This window comes from Rhodamnia argentea, chromosome 8 (genome assembly GCF_020921035.1).
Source record: "Rhodamnia argentea isolate NSW1041297 chromosome 8, ASM2092103v1, whole genome shotgun sequence".
NCBI lineage: Eukaryota > Viridiplantae > Streptophyta > Magnoliopsida > Myrtales > Myrtaceae > Rhodamnia > Rhodamnia argentea.
In genome coordinates, this window is record NC_063157.1 from 19,258,599 (window position 1) to 19,283,609 (window position 25,011).

General features: G+C 36.8%; 1 pseudogene; it reads left to right on the forward strand.

Moving 5' to 3' along the window:
• Window positions 1-25,011, forward strand: part of LOC115727064 — a 29,466-nt pseudogene that overhangs the window by 3,360 nt on the left and 1,095 nt on the right.

Sequence of the window (25,011 nt, forward strand, 5' to 3'; positions counted from 1 at the left end):
TTGCTGGTATATACTTCGAGTTAACTTAGTTTACGCATTCCTTCTTATTCGTTTACGCTTATCCTCGTGTTAATGAAAGCAAGAGAATGGAGCCTCTTCGATCCAAATCAGTTTGATTGCATCTTAGTTATTCCAACTCACAGAACATCATAAGAGAACACAGGCTCCATTACTATTATCTCACAAGTTTGTTTCTCCTTCGTAAGCAGACCAAGTCTTTAAAAACTTACTTTGTTCAATATATGCAATTACAATGAATTGGTGACACTGAGGATTTTCAGTCCTCTGCTCCACCGGCTGTGCCATCCCGACCATTACTTGATTCTCCGTCATTTAAAAGATGAAAAGGGGTAGAACGATTTAGCGTAATTTCGCACAAACTAGCAATGCCTTGCGATAGATAGAAAAGAAGAAGAAGAAAACTTCACCATTGGCAGACGCGAGTGTCACGAGCTGACGCTCGACGTGATCCGAGCTGTTCGACAACTTCGGCTTCTTTTGGTTGGTTGGGTCGCCTAAGTTAGGCCTTTTACCCAATAATTGATCACTCAGTTATTCACTCACTCGGATTGTAGAGAGAAGCGCTCAGAAGAGAATGTACTTTAATTGCTTAATTGTTGGATTATAAAATTAGGGAAAGAGCCCTCGTTTTTATAAGTATGGAGATATACTCTTCTCAAGTATATTTTACCATATTCACTATTGTATATCCCATTAAATATAAGATTATCATCTATCTTATTATATATTTCAATTACAAATATGCATTTTCAATAAGTAGTTCAAAGCTTTTTCCGTTCCCTAAGATCATTTCTTTCTACATCGAGCATTGAAAACCTCGGACAAGACGGGGGCCTCTTTTGGACCCAAACTATGTGATAGGTGTCCTATTATGCACTTCTTTTTATGCCTCGTGCAACGTTAGCATACACCTTTTACTATAGTGAGGATAAATTGCCATCTCCACTAGCCAAATTATGTACAGATTAGACGTATGTTGATGGCATAAGGAACACAGATAACAGAATGTGGAAGATGGACCGGTATAAATGATATCCAGAGGCGTACGAAAAAATTTTAAATATTTAACACTATGAGTACTTTTTTTTTTTATCTTCAACACTATGAGTACTTTTTTTTTGGTCGGATCACTATGAGTACTTGACTCACGGAGGACTAAGACATTTCATCATTCTCTTGGTAAAGGTACCTTTTCTCCCCATGAAAAGGGTGTTTGGTCAGTAACAAATGAGTTTACTTACCTTAGAATTTAGGATTAATATAATAAAAAATCTCAAATTGGTAAATTTACGACAAATTTACCCCAAATTATTTTTTTAACCACAAAAAATCCCAAACGGGTATACTTGTGACCAATTTACTCTAAACTATTTTTTTGACCATCAAAAATCCCAAACTGGTACATCCGTGATAAATTTATCCTAAGCTAATTATTTTGACCATAAAAAACCTCAAACCGGTACACATGTGACAAATTTACCTCCCGTTAGTTTCCATTAAATTGAATTAATAGCACGAAAATCCCAAATTGATATACCCGTGACAAAAAAAAGGTAAAAATCCCAAATGTGTACATCCGGTAACTACCAAGTGTCATTCAAATAAGCAATTTGACGATAAAATTTAACAAAACTACTAACGAAAGAGGGTAAATTTGTCAAATGTGTACCACTTTAAGGTTTTTGATGGCTAAAAAAATAGTTTGGGGTAAATTTGTCTTATGTATACTAGTTTAGGATTTTTCATGGTATTAACCCCATTATTTGTTAGAAGCACGTAAGCCATTTGTCCGAGGCTATTTGTGAAAAATTACCCCACTGTCATAGTAGGTTGGAGTCTTATTTGACGCATAGGAGCATGTGGAGTAGATGGAGCAATTTATATGCTTCGATAGGGACTTATGGAAAAATAACCAAAAAAATCGTAAATTTATTGCATTTGTGTCCATTTAGTCCTAAACTTTTTTTTGCCAATTCAGTTTTAAACCTTTTACTATTATGCTAATTTAGTCCATCCGATGAATTTTAATCGGTCGACGCCGACGTGGGTGTCGGTCGGCCGACAACATAATATTTTAATGTTCTTTGAATTATTTTTTTTATATTTTTTTATGTTTCCTTGTTTTTTTTGTTCCCCTTCCCTCTTGTTCCTCTAGTTGTCGTCGGGCCAAAAATTGATGGATGGATTGAATGACAAAATTACAAAAGGTATAGGATTGAATTGGCCAAAAAAAGTTTAGGATTGAATTGACAAAGTTGTAATAGCTTTAGAATTTTTTGTTAATTTTCCTGGACTTATCGTGTCAAAGAAGAATAGGATTTGCTCTTCATAAAATTAAAAATAAAAAAAATCCACTCCAAATATAAAGCATACTTATTTGTATATGCATATGTAAACATATGTTGGATTTCGTAAAAGAAATAAAAATTCTTAGCTTAGTTTTACTTTTCTTTTTCTCTTTCCCGAAAAGAAAATTAAATGGTTTTCGCTCGACTAGACCAAGCTTTTTAATATTTACTCTGAGTTGTTAATATTTGTTTCTTCATGTTTAATATTACAATAGTGGGGTGACTTGGAATTAATACATTTGTTGCAAGCTTAATGGTCGTAAAAAAATTGATTGCAACGCATGCACATTAAACAAAAGGCCAACTACAAACCTACAACAACACAAAAGAAAATTCACAAAATCAATCAAAAGTGAAATTACAGGGAATCGACAATTTGAGATTGGTACAAGATCACTAAAAAGTGTCCCTTAAGATTCACAAAATTAACCATTGAAATTGTTCTTTTCTTTCCATTCTTTGTAATATGAGGGGAGTAACTTAATTATTGCAATAAGATTTATCAAGAATAAATATTCAGAGCATTAGATAATCTTTGGTAGATAATAGTCGAAGGTACAAAAATGTAATTAGGATCGAAAATAATGAGAAGCTTATGCTGTATCTTCTACTAGGTTGGCTCCACTGACACCTTGGTGTGGAGGCATCCTCTTCATCTAACCAATTAATTCCATGGGCTGCGTCCATTTTGCAACAATATTGACCATCTTTCATTAGAAGTAAATGTGTTAAATGGGTGGGTTGAATTGAATATGGTCCGACCCATATTGACCTATTTAACCCATTTTGACCCAATTTCATACTATATAAATTTAGTGATCCATACCTGATCCAACCAATATTGTTTAAAAACTTTAATATTAAAATCCAATTTAGAGAAATTGTTTCTTATACATTTTTAAAGATATATGTATTGCCAATTTTTTTTTTTATAGTTTTTGTAGCTAACCCGTTTATGACCCTTTTGAAATTCATTTAGGACCCATTAAATTTCTAAGTAACTCATTTATATAACCCGCTTTTAAAATTTAAGTAATCCATTTATGACTCATCACCATGAAATATGCATCAAATATGGATTTTAGACCCATTTTGTCATCTCTAATTAGTAGTGACAACGTTGATAATTTATTTCAAAGTTTTTTTTTTGGGTACTTTACCAAGGTAATTGATTGTCGTTTATATGGTCCCAAGATGTGGAAAGACGCATCTAGCCTATATTTTGAATATTGTGAAATTCAGTGAATCGTAGAAAATATCAAATCAAGTACCCAACATATCAAACTAAATTTATTAAACTAGCATCTCCCTCATACTCCAACGTGGTGGTAAGAAAACCACTTGAACTTTGGAAATCAATTCGTGAAAGCATCGTGGGTGATCGGATTTAGTGAAAACATCACCGTTTTCTATCGACATAAAAGATATGGAGCTACCAGATAATGCCACGTCTGATATGTTGTGGAAGAAAATGACAATCATTTTCAACGTTTTCTGTCCACTCATAGAAGACATTATTGTAGGCAAATCTTTGTAGTACCCTTATTGTCGCAGGATAAGATGGTGCTAAAGTTCGAAGGAACGCCCACAACTTCTAAGAGGCCACGGAAGCCATAAAATGAAAATTTTTAAAATAATGGCTCGAAGTGCTTTCATTTTCTTAAATAAGGCTTGAAATGAATATTATTTTAGATAAAGGATTGAAGTGGCATAGCGGTTTCAAGTAAATGTCTAAAGTAGCCAATGAGTCTAAAAAAAGGGCCTAGTCTAAAGGGCGTTTTTGTCATTTCTCTTTTTGATTTTTTTAATATTTTTCTTTGTTTTTATCCCGCTTCTTTTTTTTTTTAGGATTAAAAAAGTTGAAAAAAAGAACACACACATTGAAGTGGCCATGGAGGCCCGTGTTTTATTTTAATTTTTGAAAAGACAAAAAAAGAAAATATCAAAAAAATAAAAATGACAAAAATGCCCTAGAGACTAGGTCCTTTTTGAGACTCCGTGGTCGGTTTATACCGTTATTTAAAATAATGTTCACTTCAAGCTCTTCTTTAAGAAAAAGATGGCACTTCAAACCCTTATTCAAAATAATTTTCACTTCAAGCTCTTCTTTGAGAGAAAAAGGGTACTTCATGCCCTTATTCAAAATAAGATTTACTTCAGACCTTTATTTAAAAAAGAAAGATATTTCAAGTTTTTATTTGAAATTTTCCAAAAAATTTAGAAGCACTATATAGCAAAGGACACGCAGAATCACAACATAATGAGTAGTGCATGATGCTGACACGAACTGACTAACAACATGAACTGTATAGCCATATAATGAGGGGTAACGACAGTAAGTTATTACAAGCCGCCCACAAGTTGATGGGTATTCAACTTGGCATTTGGCTGGTTGGGCTCTGAAGATGTTTGTCAGTCGGGCATGAGAAAGAAGATTAGAAGCAAACTTGGCTAAGTATGGTAGTATCCATCCAAGTCAGAATACACCCCAAGCCTTAGAAAATAAATCGAATGGCCTAGATCTTTCAATTCAACATGCTTGCTCAAATACCATTTAAGATCCAAAATACTGGAAGTATCGTAACCAATGATGATCATGTAATCGACATAAAGCAGCAGCAACATGATGCCTCGATCAAACTTCCATGCAAATAAAGTTGTGCTATGAGGGCTAGACAGAAAACCAAATGGTTTGACTACGGCGCTGGATTTTGTGAACCAAGCATGAGATACATGTTTCAAGAGGAAAATTGTCTAAAAATTTATAAACCTATTGTACGATTGTCAATTTAATTTTAGACCTATCAATTATGCAAATTTAGAGCTAAACCATTTGATGATTTTTCAATGCAATTATTCCGATCAATTTTGATCTAAAATTGATGACTTTAATGCTGTCCATTCTACATAGGACAGTCGACAATGACTTGGAGTGAATGATTTTTGCATTTTTTTAAAAATTTATAAGCCTTTTTTTTTTCCTATTTCCCTCAGCCAGTCGCTAGGCCTTGTTGATGGCCGGGTAGATCTCATCGGCCACAAGCAAGGGCCGCGACACCTTCACCCGATATGGCAAGGGCCCTACCACCGCGGGGTAGGTGAGGCCACCCTTGCCAAAACTTGCAAGCTTGATTGGGCGAGGGCATCATAGCTAGGGGTGTCAACGGTACGGTTTGGTTCGATTTTTTTAATAACTGAACCGAACCATTATGGTAAATGGATGAACCGAACCGGATCGCCACTCGAACTGAATACGTACCGAACCAAACCGAACCGAATTTTAGGTTTGGTACGTTGTTCCCCCCCCTTTTTAAAGAATTTACCCTTTAAAACAAGAAAATAACTGTTTCATGTAATTGTTGCATCGATCGACCTTATTCTTCTCCCAAAAATGATGATAAACAAAATAGAATCCATTTTAACTGCGATAAAAAGGCAATAAACTACAACATTTTTCTATGGGTTCCGGAGGACATTGACATTTTCCGGGGAATGCATTTGCCTTTTGCCGATGACTTCTCCTCCCTCTTCTCCTCCTTCATTGCATCTCCCACCTCGGCCTTGGAGCTCCTATTGCACAAAATTAGACACATTCACAAATTGGAACAAAAGAGAAAGGAATTTGCAGATACGTCGGGTTTGGGAGTCTCGGAGGGTTTAAAGTGGAAAACTTTGAGGGAGAGGACGGAATCGAGGAGGTCGAAGGCGCAAGGGATTGTGAATTGTTCGTTGCAAATATGTCGAGTTGAGTCTTAATCGTCGGACTTGGTGGCGAGGCGGTGATTAGGATTGATCCAGAAGATGGCGTAGGGCTTGAGGTCGGTGTTGTTCCAGTTGGCGTGATTGAGGTGCTTGGCATTGATGATGGTGAGGTCGAGCTCGAGGGGCTTCAACGATGGGATGCTAGAGGAGAGGCTGATTAGGGTTTCACGGAAGCTTTTGTTAGAGGGGTGAAAAAGGAGAGAGGCATTGTAAAACATTAAGTTAATAAAACGGGCCTTTAAGAAGATGGGCCTTTTTTCCGTTCGGTTAACCGTGTACCAAACCAAATCAGTCATAAGTTTCCCAAACCAAAAAAAGAATGATTTTTTTGTTTCTTATCTAAACCGAAAACCGTACCAAATTGAAATGCATTAAATTTTTGGTTCGGTTTGTTTCGGTTAACAGTTTGGTTCTGTTTTATTTTGACAACCCTAGTCACAGCCCTCGCCGACCACAATGAAAAAAGAAAGAATACAAAATAAATATATAAAGGCTCATAATAATTTTTAAAATTTTTGAAAAGATTGTCCGCACCGTTGCTAACCATGCCACTTAGGACGGCTAGTGTCCACGTCAACAATTACTAGTCAAAATTGGTTGAAAGGATTTCATTGACAAATTATCAAAATATTTAGAATTAAATTGGTCAAATTAAAAAGGTTTGGAACTCAATTAACATTCATATACCTATTTCAAGTCGTATAAGGCCCATCGAAGATAACAAAGTTTACCCGAAGGGTAGCCATATCCCATGGAGTTCTCATAAATTTAATAGAATCACAATGACATGTGATCTGTCATTTAGTGGTAGCTATATCCCATGGAGTTCTCATAAATTTAATAGAATCACAATGACATGTGATCTGTCATTTACCGTCCGAAATTTAAAATAATTTTTCCGTGATTGTTACCGAGATCATTTTGAATGTGATTGCAAAAATGTGAAGATTCAGAAGAAGATCAAAATAATTTAAATGTGAAGAAGATCAAGACAATGTATTTGTGATTGCAAAAATCATTTTGAAACATAAATAGTTGGAAAAAATGAAAAAAAAAAACAATTATTGGATACAGCTTTTTTTAACAAGTTAAAAATGAATAATGAAAAACTTAATGTAATACACATGATAGCTTGCTAGTTTTGTTTATTTTCATGTAATAAGATTTGATGTGTGGCTTTTCTGTGAGTAAATGAGTGGAATAGTGCAAGAATTGATTGCGTCCATAAGGGATTTTCTTCATTATTTTATGTAAGGACAAATTCCGGCAAAATGATTATTTTCTATCGTAAAATGTTTCTATATGAAATGATTGGGGGCAGCCGAACCCCATGTTACTAGATGCATACAACATCCAGCTCGAGTTTTTTTCCAAATTAATTTTTTTTTAAAAATACTTGCAAAATTATTTTTTTAAAAAAATAATTACAAATTTGAGTCTCGCTCTGCAGTTGAGCTGCCCAGCATGGGGGTGGGGGGAGGGGCTCTCACTCGGCAGTTGAACCGCCGAGCGAGAGGGTGGGGGGACCCTCCCCTCGCTGCCGAGCCCCGTACGGCTCAGCAGCCCGATTTTTGGGGACAGAGCCCCTACTTTCGAACTACCGAGCGAGAGTAGGGGTCCTCGCTCTCCTTCACATTTTACGCATTGCAGCGTTTGAGACGCTGCAAGCTCACGGGCGCTATAGCCCCTACGCTCTCCCTCCCTCTTCTCCTTTTCTTTCTTTCAAACTTCGTCTTCGTCATTCTCTTGTCCTCATTTCTCTCCATTTTCCGAACGTCTTCTCACTCTTCCTCTCTGTCAAACTCCTCCATCTCAGAAAGTTCTAGCACTTGTTTTGTCCTTCAAATGGTCTCCCTCCCTCTTAGACGCTCTTGCTGCCATTGAATGCTCTTTCTTAGATGCTTTTTCTTTATAATTAAGTATGAATTTTTTTATATGATTTATATGTTGTTAGTACTACATTTTTATGTTAATGTTTCTATAATATTGAAATTAATTCGATACTTTGTCTTGATAGTTTCAGCTCCTCATTCGGTGTGTGCGCTTTGTCGATAATTTGAGGCAAATTTCATTGTAATTATTTTTTGCAATTTCGTAAGTATAAATTATTAATGTGGTTATTATTTACACCTGAATCATCTATATTACCTATAGGTTGTTAGTAATTTATTTTAAATTTTTGCGAATGTTTTGATAATAGTTATAATGTTGACGAATTTAGATATTGTTTAAAAATATTTACTATTTTAGGAGTTTAAAATAAATTTTCGAGAAAATAACCAAAAAAAATTTATGAGATGGTTCGACAAGAGAAGCGCGGGCCATATTTAACATGATAAAAAAAAATTAACGAGATTAGGGCGAATTTTTTTTTTACCCTATCTCCAAGTATGCTATCGTGTTCTCCTTCATGGCTTTCTCTAGCGGCTCTATTTAAAAAAAAAAATTAGCAGCTGGAGCCGCTAGAGAAAGCCATGAAGGAGAACACGATAGCGTATTTAGAGACAAGATAAATAAAAAAATTCACCATAATCTCGTTAAAATTTTTTTGGGATTCATTTTCGCAATTATGTCCATATTCATTTCTAGGTGATTAGATGGCTCGAGAATCGCAGGCCGAATTTGACTCGGTCCGAAAAATAGTATTTTAAAGTAATTTGAAAATTCCAATAATAAAAAAAATAAAAAATAGAAAATTGATTAAAAAATGTTTTAAAATCATAGAAAATTCAGAAAAAATCGAAAAAATTCATTGAAAATTCGAAAAAATAGTAAATGGCCACAATCAATTGGCCATGGGCTATTGTGAGTATTTGGCCCCCGATTTTTTCTTTTAAAATAACAATTTGTCCTTATGGAAAAATCTCTCCCAAAACAATTGAAAAAATTCTGGAAATTTTTTGAAAAATAGTAAATGACCACAATCATCTGGCTAAATCCTAATTCGATAATTTGACTTTCCGTGCTTTCGAAAATGATGGTTTTTCCCCTTCTGACAAATTGGCTCCCGAATTTTTTCGATTTGCCCATGCACTTTGATCACACATTCTCTAAGCCCTTAGGGCTATTACATACATTTATTTTATTTGATATATTGATTGTTATAATATTAATTTGTTAATGTGTTCGGGATAATGTTTAATAAATTGTATGTGTGAAATAATTTGTAATTTCTTTATTTAGCGGAATATCATCTACATTGTTTACGATTGTATACTTGGGAGGTAGAATAGTGCACAAAAAATATGGACATGATTACGAAGGTGGACAATTTACCATGTTCGAGTTTGCAAATATATCGACATTTGATGAGTTATGTGTTATGATAAAAAGCATGTTGAATATAATACCCAACCAGTATATTCATAAACCGATATATAGATTTCCGATTTTAACACCGGATTGTGTCATATATGACATTACAGAGGTGCATGATGATGGTACCGTTAGGATGATCAAGCAATTTGCACTTCGGATCGGTGCTACGAGATTTTTACAATTTTATGTAATCGTAGCTGAACACCAAGTGATAAATGATTCAAATTGGGAAGGTTCTAATATTGGTGAAGATGACGTTGGTGTGCATAATCAGCACGTGGATTCCTATCGGAATGATGATAATGATGGAGATGATAGCGATGAAGAAGATGATGATTGGATGGACAGTGATGACAGTGATGAGGAAGATATCGGAGGTGACCATATGGAGGCTTATTACAACACCCATTGCAGCAATCCCATCTTGCCGTTGGTACATCCGCCGCCCTATTCGGATATCGACTTTGATACGATGCGAGTCGATACAAGAGCCAAGCCGTGGCGTATGTTATTTGATCCTTCAAAAGAATTTGATGTTGGCATGTTATTTTCATCACGAAATGCGTTACAGTTGATTGTGAAAGACTACTCTTTGATAAGAAATCATCACTTTCGCAGCGATGTCACAAATAAATCCCAATATGTGATAAGGTGTGGTAATCGGAATGGACCATGTGATTGGAGGCTCTGGGTGCCTAACAAAGTGGGTACCCTATTTTGGAAAATAGTTAAGTACAATGGGCATACACATGTTTCCATGCTCAAATATCATGGGATCATTGGCAATTTGATCAGAGATAAATATGCAGCCAGATTAAAGCAATGGTCATCGCCCAACCGGATATCAGAATCAATGCATTAATGGCGGAGATTCAAGACAAGCCGCACTTCGAGCCTACTTACCGTAAAACCTGCGCAGCTAAACAAATGGCGATTGCCAAAGCTTTTGGAGGATGGGATGAGTCATACGGTATATTGAGAAAGTTCATAAATGAAATGATGGTAAGGAATCCAAGTTCTTATTTTGTGATCGATGATCACATGAACCTAGATCATAGCTGCACCGTTTTCAACTGGATGTTTTGGACTTTCAAGTAAATGATTGAAGGCTTCGCAAGTTGTCGGCCTGTGATATTTGTTGATGATACTTATTTATACGGGAAACACCGAGGAACGCTCCTTGTAGTAGCCTCACTTGATGGCAACAATCATATAGTATTGTTGGCATTTGTTGTGATCGATTGGGAAGATATTAATAATTGGACTTGGTTTATGACTCTGTTGCGGAGATATGTCACTAGTTGGGACAATATTTGTGTAATATCAGACAAACATATCGGGATTAAAAGAGCAATGGAGACAGACGGGTGGCGTCCTCCACATGGCCACCATAGATATTGCGTTCGTCATCTTGTAAACAACTACAACAAACAATTCAAAAATGCTGAAGACAAAGACCTTATTGAGGCGGTAGGTAAATTTTGAAATTTTAAAATTTGAGAAAAATACGTATTCACAATAATTGAGACCGAAGTACTAATTATTATTATAATGTACACAGCTTACGCGAATCAACAGCGAAAGTTCGATCGCATCATGAACGAAATTAGGGGTATGGATGCATGCACAACCGCATGGTGTGACCAGATTCTAAGGAACAAATGGACGAAAGCTTATGATGGAGGGAGAAGATATGGATCGATGACAACAAATTTAGTTGAATCGGTCAATGGCCTCTTGAAGAGTTATCATGGTCCGCCAATAAAAGCTATGGTGGAGAAGATATTCTATCACTATTTTAACACGAGAAGAATAATGTACAGGATGCGGAAGGACCAAGGACATGTATTTACACATTTTGCGGGTTAGATGCTCGGGGAAAATAGTCAACGTGTAAGTAGGCACGAAGTTACATGTTTCGACTACGATGGAGGGATTTTCAAAGTTAAACCTGGACGCAACTGATTCGGAGGATCGGGAGGCCAGAAACAAATGGTGCACCTAGACCCGCTAACGTGCAGATGTGAAAATTTTCAAGAGATAAAAATTTCATGTTCCTACGTAATTGCAATATGTCAAGCATATGGAATTGATTACGAGGCATACATAGATGAGTGGTACATGCTAGATAAAACTCTTTAGTGCTATTAGTATATGTTTTATCCGTTGAGGCATGTTGAGTACGGGTCTAAACGTAATGCGCTGCCATTAGTGCCGGACCCCGATACGCATTAGGAAGAAAGGAAGGCCTCGTGCATTACGTATACGTAATGAGATGGACTGGAGGACACCGAGCAATAACGGTTACCGTATCCATTGCGCGATATGTGGGAAATCATGGCGTAATAGGAGTACTTATGCACATAGATCGACCTAGGAATATATCACGGACCGGCAAACTTGTGTGAATTATATAAATTATCTATACTTTTTTTTTGTTAATCATGTAAATTACCTATACCGAATAATATGTACCCTTTTATATATTAATTTATTGTGATGTTATAATATCATAGTTACACGATATTTATTCCGTTCATCCGTTTCATATGTACATTAGATATGTCAATTTAATGATGGAGATAATATCACAATTGTGAATATGGCACAAAGGACTCATATTCAGTCGGGACCTCAGGATGATTCACTACTTACACAGCGGACCCGATATAGATCAGAGATCGTATGGAACGCTCAAGTAATTGAGAAATTTAACGGTTCATCTGTCATTCGTAACACCAATATCAAAATTGCTACCAACAGTTGATATCACGGTTTACTGCCGGATCAAAATGCACTCCTTAGATGTCAGCGATCGGTGCTATAGGTAGATGAACTTGATCCGTGCATACTCCTCGTATCTTCAAGCTTCGGGATTTTACGGAGTTTATATGATGCAATATTTTCAGCTAGATTAGTATTTGATTACTACGTTGGTCGAGCGGTGAAGGCCCGAGATCCACACCCCATATGCCGGAAGGTAAATGTACAATCACGCTTGAGGAAATAGCGGTCTTATAGGGCTTCCCATCGATGGATGTGCAATTACTAACCCTACCGATTTCAATTGGGGCCCTCTCTGTGATGATCTACTTGGTGCTCGCTCACCCAATTTGCATGGCACGCAAATAAACTTAAGCTGGCCGAGAGAATACTTTGATGATCTTTCTCCGGATGCTGATGACGTCACTATAGTACAACATGCTAGGGCATTCATCCTCCGCTTGATTGGAGGATGTATTTTTTCGGATAAATCAGGGGCATGGGTTAATTTGCTGTTTCTTCCACTTCTGGCAAACCTCAACAACTCTACATAGTACGGTTGGGGTTTAGCAGTGCTTGCGTGGTTGTATCGGGAGCTATACAGTGCAACCGATCCATCAAAACATCAAATCAAGGGTGCCCTAAATGTATTGCAAATTTGGGCGTACTAGCGCTTCAGATGTGTCTCCCCATCTCTCGTAGACCATGATCATTTAGAAGATGCACATTTTGGTAGTCGGTAAGTGATCAATTGCTTTTTTAGTTCGGGGAGTCATTAATTCTTTACAGTGCATATAATATATGAAAATTTCATTTTGTTTGTTTATGCAGCTAGAGTCAAGGCCTATTGACAACGGAGGTCCCCATACATACGTTGCCACATTTGTACCATCAACTTGATAGAATGGGATTAGAAGATGTAAGTAATGATAGCAACCAATGAGTTTAATATAATTTTAGCTTATAAATTAATTCTTGATTTAATTTGATATGTTTTATTACGATACCGGATTATTTGGGAGCCCTACCCCAATGACGGTTTGGAGGCTCTACCATATTACTGCCGGCGGGGACAAGATAATTGGAGGGCTTGTGTTCTACTCATCCGTTATTGGATAGTTGAGTGGCATTATCTAGACCGAGTATTTCGTCAGTTTGGTATGCAGCAGCCAATACCTACTCGTCCGTGTGATCATATGTTATTGCATGATATTGAATTAAAGTCAGTTGGAAATGATTGGATAAGTAAGCACGGACGGTGGATTAATATGTGGGACCGTCGTATCGATTATATAATCAATAGTGATCCCGCAACGGAGGCACTTTACTATCATTCAAGATATATTGAGTGGTACCGTAGACATACCCGGAGGTGGATTTCCATTCCGGGGGTTGCAATGGATGTAACGGTTCGTACAAATACTTTTAATTTAATTCATTAATTTTTTTTAATAATGTGACTTATTATCATTTCATAACTTTTGTTAATTTTGATATCATTACCAGGGTGATGGCATCGAACAAATTTTACATATTATAGATAATGTCAATCAATCTCGTCAGTCCTGAGTAGCTGTGGGGAATATAGTTAGGGAATACTATACGTCGAGAATGAGGAAAGGCTGCTAACAATGATGCCACCACTCCAACCAGCAACTATAGCAGATTCCGTTGAGCCGTAGATGATGACCCACCCGAGACTGTTCAGCCAATCCGGAGGACTACTCGAGCTCATCCAGGTGGTGATGTCGTCCCCTATCCCTTGGAGTATCATACGACAAATTTCATTTCAGGGTTCACTCCAAGGTTTGGCCGGTCGGATTTCATTATGGGGTTCATTTCAGGTTTTGGCCGGTCGGATTTCAATGTAGGGTTCGCACAGTTTGCAGGCCCATCTCACGGGGGATTCGCTTTTCAATTTCCCGACAATCCACTGCCGCAGACTCCGTCTACTTCTACTAATTCATATGGATCCGATTTCTTTCCTTTTTTTTCAGTACCATTCTACAGTATGATCTGTAGCATCCGGGCGCGGCATATTTTTAGAAGATATGCCTTCGTCATCTACATGTCCTATTCATTAGGATTCTCGTCTTCCACCTCGGTACAATAGTAGACTTGCCGAACAACGGAGACGACCCGATTGCGTAACAGGAGGTCATATAGGAGGACGACATCATTAATAAATGTAATTACGGTTGACGATTGTTATATATTATGAAAATCTCATATTTTCATATATCTTACCAATTTTATTTTACGAATATTTTTAATTAATTACATAATTACAACATTATTTATTAATTATAGATTTTAATAAATTTTTACATTAATTATTGCTAATTATGTTATTATAAAGATAAGCTTCACAAGAAAAAAATTATAAATAAAATAAATATTATAAGTATCAATAATTAAAAAAAATCTGAATTTTTTATTTTAAAAAAAATCCAACCCGCTCGGCCGCGGGTATCGGGCTTGCTCAGCAGCCCAATTGCCGAGCGTGGGGCTGGGCCCACTATAGCCCCTCGCTTGGCGGTTGGGTTGCCCAGATGCCCTCGCTCGGCACACCAACCGTCGAGCGAGACCCAAATCAGTAAATACTTTTTTTTAAAAAAATAATTTTGTAAATATTTTTAAAAAAAAAATTAATTTGGAAAAAAACCATCTAGTTCTCTCCGGGGAAGTGATCCACCTAGAGCTGCCCATATATGAAAATAAAGATAGGGCTCAATCCCGCGAGGAAACCCAATCTTTGAAAGGATGGACTGACAAAAGATATCGAACACAAGATTTGAAAAAAAAAAAAAATTTAGAGTGAAGGAAAGCAATACTTCTCCTAAAAAAAGTGAGTAGTGGAAATAAGTAAGCTGTCACTCACTAAATAGGAAGATGAGGAGATAATGGGCGAATTTGTTACTTTTCTAATTCTCATCACATCAATGTGAAATAACACAAGATAAAATACCAAATTTATTGTTAAATCATGTTTCAGCTTGCTGAAAGACGAGAATATACAAATGTTAAAGAACATTAGGGATCCATGTTGAGTCTCACTAAAAAATACACCTTTTGACTAATTTTGTCCACCGAATTTACTCCTAGACATTTGTTATTGACTTTTACTTTTAGTTATTTGCAACTTACGCACTTTAACTTCTATTTTTAACTCAAAACACTAATATATAGAACATACACATATTGACACATAATTCATACAAGATTTTACGTGTGTGCTCTGCGTGTACTCAATTGTCATTATATTTATTTTTATGTGAATTATTTCTTATTTAACATAAATTTCATTTGTAAGCGAACAAATGTAATTATCTATTTAATTCTCTTTTCGAAAATTAAAAAGAGAAAGATGATAATGTAAAGACACTATAAGGAGTCAATAAAGAGCATTTTATGTAATTGCCAAAGGTGTGGGAGTGGGTTGGTTAGATAATAAATGCTATGCAAAAGTGGTAGGATAATTATCCAAAAAGTCCGAAACCTATTGTATTGTGATCAGGTTGATTTGTAGGGGATACTTGAAGAAAAAATTGCACAAATAATCCCAAACGCTTGGCTAAATGTGAACTAAGTTATAGACAGTTGAATTTGTGCAATTGAGTCACGCATGTTATTTCTATTGGGTGCAGCCGTGCAGCTTAGTCCTTTCAACCAGCTCATGCCTGAATCTGCTGAGTTGGTACGACGTAATCCGGCCAGACATTGTTTAACTTCTTTTCACATATATGGCACCATGTTCGAAAATGTAAAAAACTAGAGAAAAACCGATAGACCAAGAAATTTGGAGAAAAACCGAAAAAAAAAACCCAAAAGAAAATTATTAAAAGAAAAATCAAAGCAAAGAGAGGCATCAATGGTGTGCTTAAGAACCGCAAACAAGTGAGGCCTTGCATGGTGGTTGTTTGTCCGATCCTCGTGACCACCATGAGCGGGTTGACCGACCCTCGCACGGTGGTGGCCAGCTAGGGAACCACCACAATGTGAGGGCTTGCACTCCTTCACCTATATGTGTGCGAGAGCTCATACGTCTCCGCATACTCTTAGCAAGGGCGGTTGCCCATTTTTTATAGTCTACGAGATTGCACGCAATGTTGGGCCAAATGTTTCCAAATGTTGATACATTATTTCTATTTAATGACTATTGCATAGTTTTGTTACAAAATACTTATCAATGCACTAAGAATAACCAAACAAAATTTGGACATTTTTTGAATAATGTGATGGGACACGACATAATAAGACAAAAAAAAAACATTAGAAAAATACCGAGAAAGAGTTCAAGGAAATATAGAAGTCAGAGTAATGTTAGAAGGATTTGGGGGTCCACTACAAAAATACACGGATTTAGTCACGAAAAATTTGCGACAAAAACAATTTGTCGCTAATTTCCGACGAAAATAGTGACAAAAATAAGATTCGTCGCTATTTGCGATGAAATTAGCGATGAAAAATGTCATCGCTAATTAGCGACGAATATAGCGACGGAAAAAATTTTGTCACTAATTTGCGACGAAAATGGCCACAATATATTTTTTGTCGCTAATTTGCAACGAAAATAGCCACAAAAAATATTTTATTGCTAATTTACGACGAAAATAGCCACGAAAAATATTTCGTCGCACGTTAGCGACAAAAACGGCCATGAAAATATTATTCGTCACTATATACTTTGCGACGAAAATAGGACTCGTCGCTAATTAGCGACATAAGGCCAAGGTTCGTTGCTAATTAGAGACGAACGTCTTTTTTCATCGCAAATTCTTTTCTTAAAATTTAGCGACGAAAATCAAGTTTCGTCACTAATTAGCGACGAACTATTATTTTAGTCACAAAATTAGATTTAGCCACGAAATATTTGCGACGAAATTAGCGACGAAAAATAATTCGTGGCTAATTGGCGACGACAATAGCCATGGAAAAAATTTGTCCCTAATTTGCGACGAAAATTATTTTCGCCGCAAATTAGCGACTAAATATATTTCGTCACTAATCTCTGACCAATGCTTCTAACATCGCAAATTTAGCGACGAATTGGCTTTGCGTCGCTAATTTAGCGACGAAATATAATTTCGTCGCTAAATTTTGCTTGCTTTATTAACGGCGAAACCATTTTGCGTCGCTAAATTAGCGACGATAATAAATATTTGTCGCTAATTAGCGAGGAAAAATAGTTTGTCGCTTATTTCGTCGCTAATTAGCGACAAATATTTATTGTCGTCGCTAATTTAGCGACGCAAAATATTTCGTCCCTAAAGTTCGTCGCTAAAGCCACCGACAGTTTTATATCGTTGATTTCAAATTTCGTCGGTACATTCGTCGCTAAATTCGTACAAGATATTTTCGTCGCTAATCTCGTGGCTGAGTAAAATTTCGCTCTTTATAATGACATTACCTTCTCTCTCCGCACTCTTCTCTTTCGCCCACTCTCTTCTCTCCTCTCTTCGCCCTTCTCTTGTGCCTTATGTCTTCTCTCCTTTCTATTCTTATTTGTGCCTTATGGTAATTTATTTCACTATTTTCTTCTATCAATTGCCACAAGCTTCATGAATCTTAAGTAATTTCTATTTTTTTAGGTACGTATCCATTTGAAGGTCTCGCCAAGTGAACCTTGCAATTTTTATCAAATTGACCACTTCTGCTACAAAAAGTTCAATCAGATGCTTCGGTAAGTCTTCTTGACATTGTAATTTGTTTTTTTCAATTTCAAAGTAAAATTGAGCACATGGATTGAAATAAGTTATGGTGTCTCTGTAAAAAAGTGTAGTAATGCACAATTAGTGACAATATTTGTAAGATTATTCCGTTGGATTATTCATATAGGGTTGCGGTGAATTGAGGAGATCCGTCGAATTAGTGACGAAAAAAATACGTTCGTCACTAATTAGCGACGAAATTTTTTTTCGTCACTAATTAGTGACGAACGTTAAATTTTGTCGCTAATTTTTAGTGACGAACTTTAAATTTCGTCGCTAATTTTTAGTGACGAACTTTAAATTTCGTCACTAATTAGTGACGAAATTTAACGACGAACGTATTTTTTTCGTCGGTAATTAGAATAAATTCTTATTTTTTTCACCATTTTCTTCTATGAATTGCCATAAGCTTCATGAATCTTATGTAATTTTTCTTTCTTTAAGGTAAATGTCTATTTGAAGGTCTCGCAATCCAAGTAACCATTGCAATTCTCATCAAATTGACCGCTTTGTGCTATAAATATTTCAGTCAAATACTTGGGTAAGTCTTCTTGATATGATATTTTTTTTTTCAACTTCAAAGTAATTATTGCGTCACGGATAGAATTTTAATTTTTACGATTTTATGGTTTTAATTAAGAATATTAACTAGTAGATATGGTTTTTTAATATTTATACAGACACAATGCAAAGAGCCAAGGCTTGGATGTATAATAAGAACTTACCTGGACGACGAGGATTGACTGATGAGTTTCAGGCTGGGTTGGAACAGTTTTTGGAATTTGCTAGTAGTAAATTTGAGTTTATGGATGGAAATAAATTAAGGTGTCCATGTAAAAGGTGCAAGAATAGTAAATTTCATGTGTGTGACAAAGTTAGAGAACATCTTTGTAGATTTGGGTTTACTACGAACTATTATAATTGGACTTGCCATGGTGAACCATTTATATCTGATGAAGAATATCGAAGAAGTGATCAATTTTCAGTTAGGGAAGAATGTAGTTGTTATAACCAATTGAACCCATATCGGAGGATGGTGATTGATGTAGCCGGTCAGAATTTCATTTCAGAATCGAACCATGCAAGTACTAGTTTTGCTTCTACATTTGAACAAGTGGGTACTAGCTATGCACCACAATTGGAAGAGGCGGGAGTAACAGGTATTGATGAGAATGTGCATAATGAAAATTTTACATCTAATCAGTTCTGGGAAGTGCCGAAAGAAGCAGATGAACCTTTATGGGCAGGTTGTGATAATCACACTAAGTTATCAGTGACCGCAAGAATGTTAAACATCAAGGCAGAGCATAATGTGTCCGAGAATTGCTTCAACTCTTTTGTTGACGTAATGCGGGAAGCAATGCCTCGCGATAACATCATGCCAAGTGATTTTTATGACATGAAGAAGCTAGTGGATAACTTAGGTCTTCCAATTGTAAGGATTGATGTATGTAGTAGGGGTTGTATGTTATATTGGGCGGATGATGAAAATGCTGAATTTTGCAAATTTCGTGGCCAACCGAGGTACAAGATTAGGAGGAGGCGGGGTCGTAATAGGAAGCGTAGACCATGCAAGCAATTGTTTTATCCGCCCTTAATCCCCTGATCGCAAAGGCTTTATGCGTCTCAAGCCACTGCTGAACACATGACTTGGCATGCAAATCATGAAACCGAGGAGGGTCTGATGTGTTTTCCTTCGGATGTAGAGGCATGGAAACATTTTGATAGAACATACCCTGAGTTTGCGATGGAGCCTCGAAACATCAGGTTAGGTCTATGTGCTGATGGATTTGCCCCATTTGGAAAATCGGAAAAAAATTATTCGTGTTGGCCAGTTATCTTAACTCCATACAATCTTCCACCTGGTATGTGTATGAATACACCTTACATGTTTTTGACATTGATCGTGCCTGGCCCGCAAAATCCGAAAAAATTGATAGATGTTTATATGCAACCATTGATTGCGGAGTTACGACAGTTATGGGATGAATGTATTCTTACGTATGATGTTTCTACTAATCAAACATTTGTAATGAATGCTGCACTTCTTTGGACGATAAATGACTTTCCAGCTTATGGGATGTTATCTGGATGGAGTACAGCTGGGATCTTAGGATGTCCGATATGTATGGAGAGATCAAAGTCATTCAGATTAAAACACGGTAAGAATGCCAGCTATTTTGATTGTCACAGACAATTTTTGTCGATAAATCATACATTCCGAAGGAATAAAAAAGAGTTCATCAAGAATAGGATTGAAAGAACATTCCCACCATTGAGGTTGACAGGTGATCAAATTTGGGAGCGAGTGCATCATTTTCCGACTGTTGTTGAAAACCTCCTTGGCACGACTATTGCGTACGGAAGCACACATAAGTGGACTAAGCGTAGCATATTTTGGGATTTACCATATTGGAAGACCCATGTTATTCGTCATAATCTTGACGTCATGCACATAGAAAAGAATGTTTTCGACAATATCATACATACTGTGATGGATGTCACTGGAAAAACGAAAGATAATTTGAATGCAAGAAAAGATATGAGAGTTATTTGTGATCGGCCAGCACTAGATGTGGATGCAAGCAGCAAGGGACCAAAACCAAAAGCGGTTTACACATTGGACGGGGAGCAGAGACGGGTTGTTTGTCAATGGCTGAAATCTGTGCGATTTCCTGATGGATACGCTTTGAACCTCGAGAGATGTGTTGATTTGAATGAATGCAAGTTAACAGGTTTGAAGAGCCATGATTGCCACATATTTATGTAAAGACTAATTCCAATAGCTTTCAAGGAACTTCTACCAAATTTTGTATGGGGCGCCATCACGAAGTTAAGTAATTTTCTTCATGATATTTGCTCGACAGTGTTAAAAGCATCACACATGGAGAAGCTGGAGAGAGATATTCCAATCATTCTTTGCAACTTAGAAAGGATATTTCCTCCATCGTTCTTTGATTCAATGGAGCATCTCTTAGTTCACTTGCCTTATGAGGCCAAAGTTGCGGGTCCCGTCCAATTTCGTTGGATGTATCCATTTGAGAGGTAAAATATTTTTCTTAATAAATTTGAAATTATTTTATCACTTATTATGTTCTGATAAACTTTTTCCAATTGGAGCTAGGTTCTTATATCATTTGAAGAGAAAAGCGAAGAACAAGGCATGTGTTGAAGCTTCAATTTGTAATGCATATATTGTGGAAGAAGTGACAACATTTGCATCATACTATTTTGAGCCGCACGTGCAGTGCAAGAGACGGAGAGCAGGAAGGAATGATGAGGGGCCCATTGCTCCCAATTGCAAATCATTCTCTATTTTCAATTATCTTGGTCGACCAAGCGGTGCATGTAAGTTTCGTTATTTAACAGACGAAGAATGGCGAGCGGCCCATACATATATTTTGCTGAACTGTCCAGGAGTAGAGCCATACTTCGAGTAAGTGTACTTTTGCAAATATATTTATTGTGTGTCAAATATTTGCTAATATATAAATGATATTTGTTAACAGGATTTTTCAAACTTCAATGTATGGACTACCATCGAATGAGTTTCAACGTTTGTGTGATGAAGAATTTGCAGCATGGTTCAAAACATATGTAAGATGCCTATGGACAAAAAGGAAGTTATTAATATTTTGTAAATCGTTATTAAAAAATATTATTGACTTTGCGTGTGTGCCTTCGGGTTCACAGTAATCATGATCAAGTCGAAGAACAAGGATTACTATATCATCTATCATGGGGTCCACAAAGAAGGGTACGAACTTGGCCAGCATATTTCATAAACGGGTACAATTTTCACACTCGAGAGTATGGAATGGGAAAAACTACAATGAATAGTGGTGTATGTGTTCGATCATCCAATGATGGAAGTGCGAAAGATGATTTTTATGGCTTGTTGGATGAAATCATAGAGATAGAGTACCCTGGACCATTAATGAAGGTTGTGTTATTGAAGTGCATGTGGTTCGATCCTATCGGAGGAATGAAGGTGCATATGAAGTTTAATTTGGTTGAAGTAAATCATAAGAAAAGGTATATGAAATATGAACCGTTTGTCTTGGCACAACAAGCAATTCAAGTATATTATGCATCGTATCCTAATTTGAAGCGCATCCTAGTTTGAAGCGCGGCAAAGCTGATTGGTGGGTTGTATGTAAAACCAAAGCACGAAGAAAAATCGAGGAACATTGGAAGGATATAGCGTATCAATAAGAGGAAGTTTGTAACACTGTTGAAGTTGAGGAATACAACATTCCGACTTTACGAGATCCTTGTGGAGCAGTGATAGATGTAGATTCAATTGAAATTCGTGAATCAAATGTAGAATGTGATGAAGAATCGACTTTGCGACGAGAGGATGAAGATGAAGATGAAGATTAGGATTTCCGACACTTTCACTAATAGGACATTCATTGCTCATTTGCAATGACTTTAATTATGTTGTTGTTGTTATCGTTATAAATTATTATAGTTATTGTTAAATATGTCTTGAATTTTATGTATTTAGTCCGGTTCATCATTTGACCCGACATACAAGATATTTTTTAGGTAAATGACCTGATATATTTTTGTGTCGCCAAGTATAGCGGTGCGAACAGATCTGCGTGGGGGTTCAGGGGCAACGCCCCCGAAATATTTTTTTTTAGCTCTATTTAGACTACGGCTAGGGTTTTTTCGTTCCTCACTAATTAGCGATGATATTCATGTTTCGTCGCTAATTACATTTAGCGACGAAATTAATTTTTTGTCTCAAATGAACGACATTGAAAATTAGCGACGAACGTTGTGCTTCGTAGCTAATTTGCTTATCATTAGCGACGAAATTCATGTTCTGTCTCTAATTTGCTTCTAATTAGCGACGAAATTGATGTTTCGTCGCTAATTCAGTTTACCAACGAAATTCATTTTTTGTCGCCAACTAGTGTAATTAGCGACGAAATTAATTTTTCGTCGCAAATGAGCGACATTGAATATTTAGCGACAAACATTGTGTTTCGTAGCTAATTTACTTCTACTTAGCGATGAACTTCATGTTTTGTCACTAATTTGCTTCTAATTAGCGACGAAATTGATGTTTCGTCGCTAATTTAGTTTAGCGATGCAATTAATTTTTCGTCGCAAATGAGCGACATTGAATATTTAGCGACAAACATTGTGTTTCGTAGCTAATTTACTTCTAATTAGCGACGAAATTCTTGTTTTGTCGCTAATTTGCTTCTAATTAGCGACGAAATTGATGTTTCGTTGCTAATTTAGTTTAGCGACGCAATTAATTTTTCGTCGCAAATGAGCGACATTGAATATTTAGCGACAAACATTGTGTTTCGTAGCTAATTTACTTTTAATTAGCGACGAAATTCTTGTTTTGTCGCTAATTTGCCTCTAATTAGTGACGAAATTATTTTTTCGTCGCTAATTTAGTTTATCGACGAAATTTATTTTTTGTTTCTAATGGCCGACATTGAATATTTAGCGACGAACATCGTGTTTCGTCGCTAATTTGTTACTTTGAAGTTGGCCACGAAAAGCTTGTTCATCGCTAATTAGCGATGTAAAGATAATTGCGTCGCTAATTTGTTGTCGCTAATTACTGACGATAAATTAATGTCATCGCTAATTAGCGACAAAAAATCTTTACGTCGCTAATTTGTTGTCGCTTATTAGCGACGATAAATTAATTTCGTGGCTAATTAGTGACGAAAAATTAATTTCGTCGCTAATTAGCGACGAAATTAATTTTTTGTCACTAATTAGCCACGAAATTGGTTTTTCGTCGCCAAACCCTATCAATATAACCCACAGCTCGACATCTTCACTTACCCCTTCACTTCTGCTTCTGCTTCTTCATTTCCTCCTTCGCTTGTTCTTCATTACCGAACCAAAAGCACAGGCAATACAAGGAAAAAACCCGGCAAACTCAACATGTGCGACCCAACTCTGTCTCTGTCTCTCTCTCTCTCTGCCCATAGGACAACGTAGTCGAGACAGGTTTTTCTTTTTTAGCATCGGTTTCTTCCTTCTTTCCCTTCTTGTCGCGTTGGATAGCGAGGTGGTCTACGTGCTTCATCACCCATCTTTGCAATTCTTTGTGCCGGTGGACGCGGGGAACTGTTTCCGCTCGTTTTTCCTTCGGTCAGAGTCGGTAAAGGTAAGACCTTGTGACGATCTGCTCAGGCTCGATTTAGGGTTTTTTTTGGGTTGAGAGGGGTCTTTGTTCTGGTGGGTATTTGCTATAATGATTGGTTAGAATTGCTTCATTTGATGTTGATTGTGGTGGGGATTTGGGAGTTTTTTTGGAGATGGGTTTTCGTCGCGTTGAGCAGCGAGATGGGTTTTGTCCTTTTTGGAGATGGGTTTTTCGTTGTATTAAGTTTGATCTTAAAAAAACTATTAAACGCTGCTGTGATTGTAATAAGTCCGTCGATAGAACAATCCTTGAGGGGTCTAAATGTCAATTTATAGCTTGAACACTGGAAGGACTAAAAGCATGTTCTCTTGGAGAATGATGAAGTAGTAAATAGACAATTTGTAGTAGGAGATTGGTTATCTAGTTTGATAAGCTCTGACTAGTGTCTATATGCTGAAGAACATTATCCTCTTCCATCCTTCCTCTCCATTCTAATCCTATTATTTTCTTTAATGAGACACGAGGACAAGGATCCACTATCTAATAGCCTAAATACAATTGTGGGGATGCTTGATGTCTCGGCAGAATGCTTGCTAATTAGTGATGAATCTCAACTTTAATTGATCCGTGTAATCTTCGGTACCTTTACCCTCGCCCTAATACCTTTCTCCTCGGGAGCAATTCATAAGAAAGAGCAACACAGTAGTTTGAGACCCACAGATCCGAGGTCGAGACCCCCAGCCTTGATTCTCGATTTGACTAGACTCTCCGCAGCGTTCAAGGGTACGTGCTCGTGAACTATGGATCCATGAATTTCATTTATGAGCTTTACCTTGGTTTTGCCATTGTGCTACTTGAGTATGAACCAAATGCATCCAAATGCATTGCTTCAATGATCCATGCAGCAGCTATAGGCTGCTCAAGTATAAACCCAAGAATGGTGATGAGGTTTGCGTTG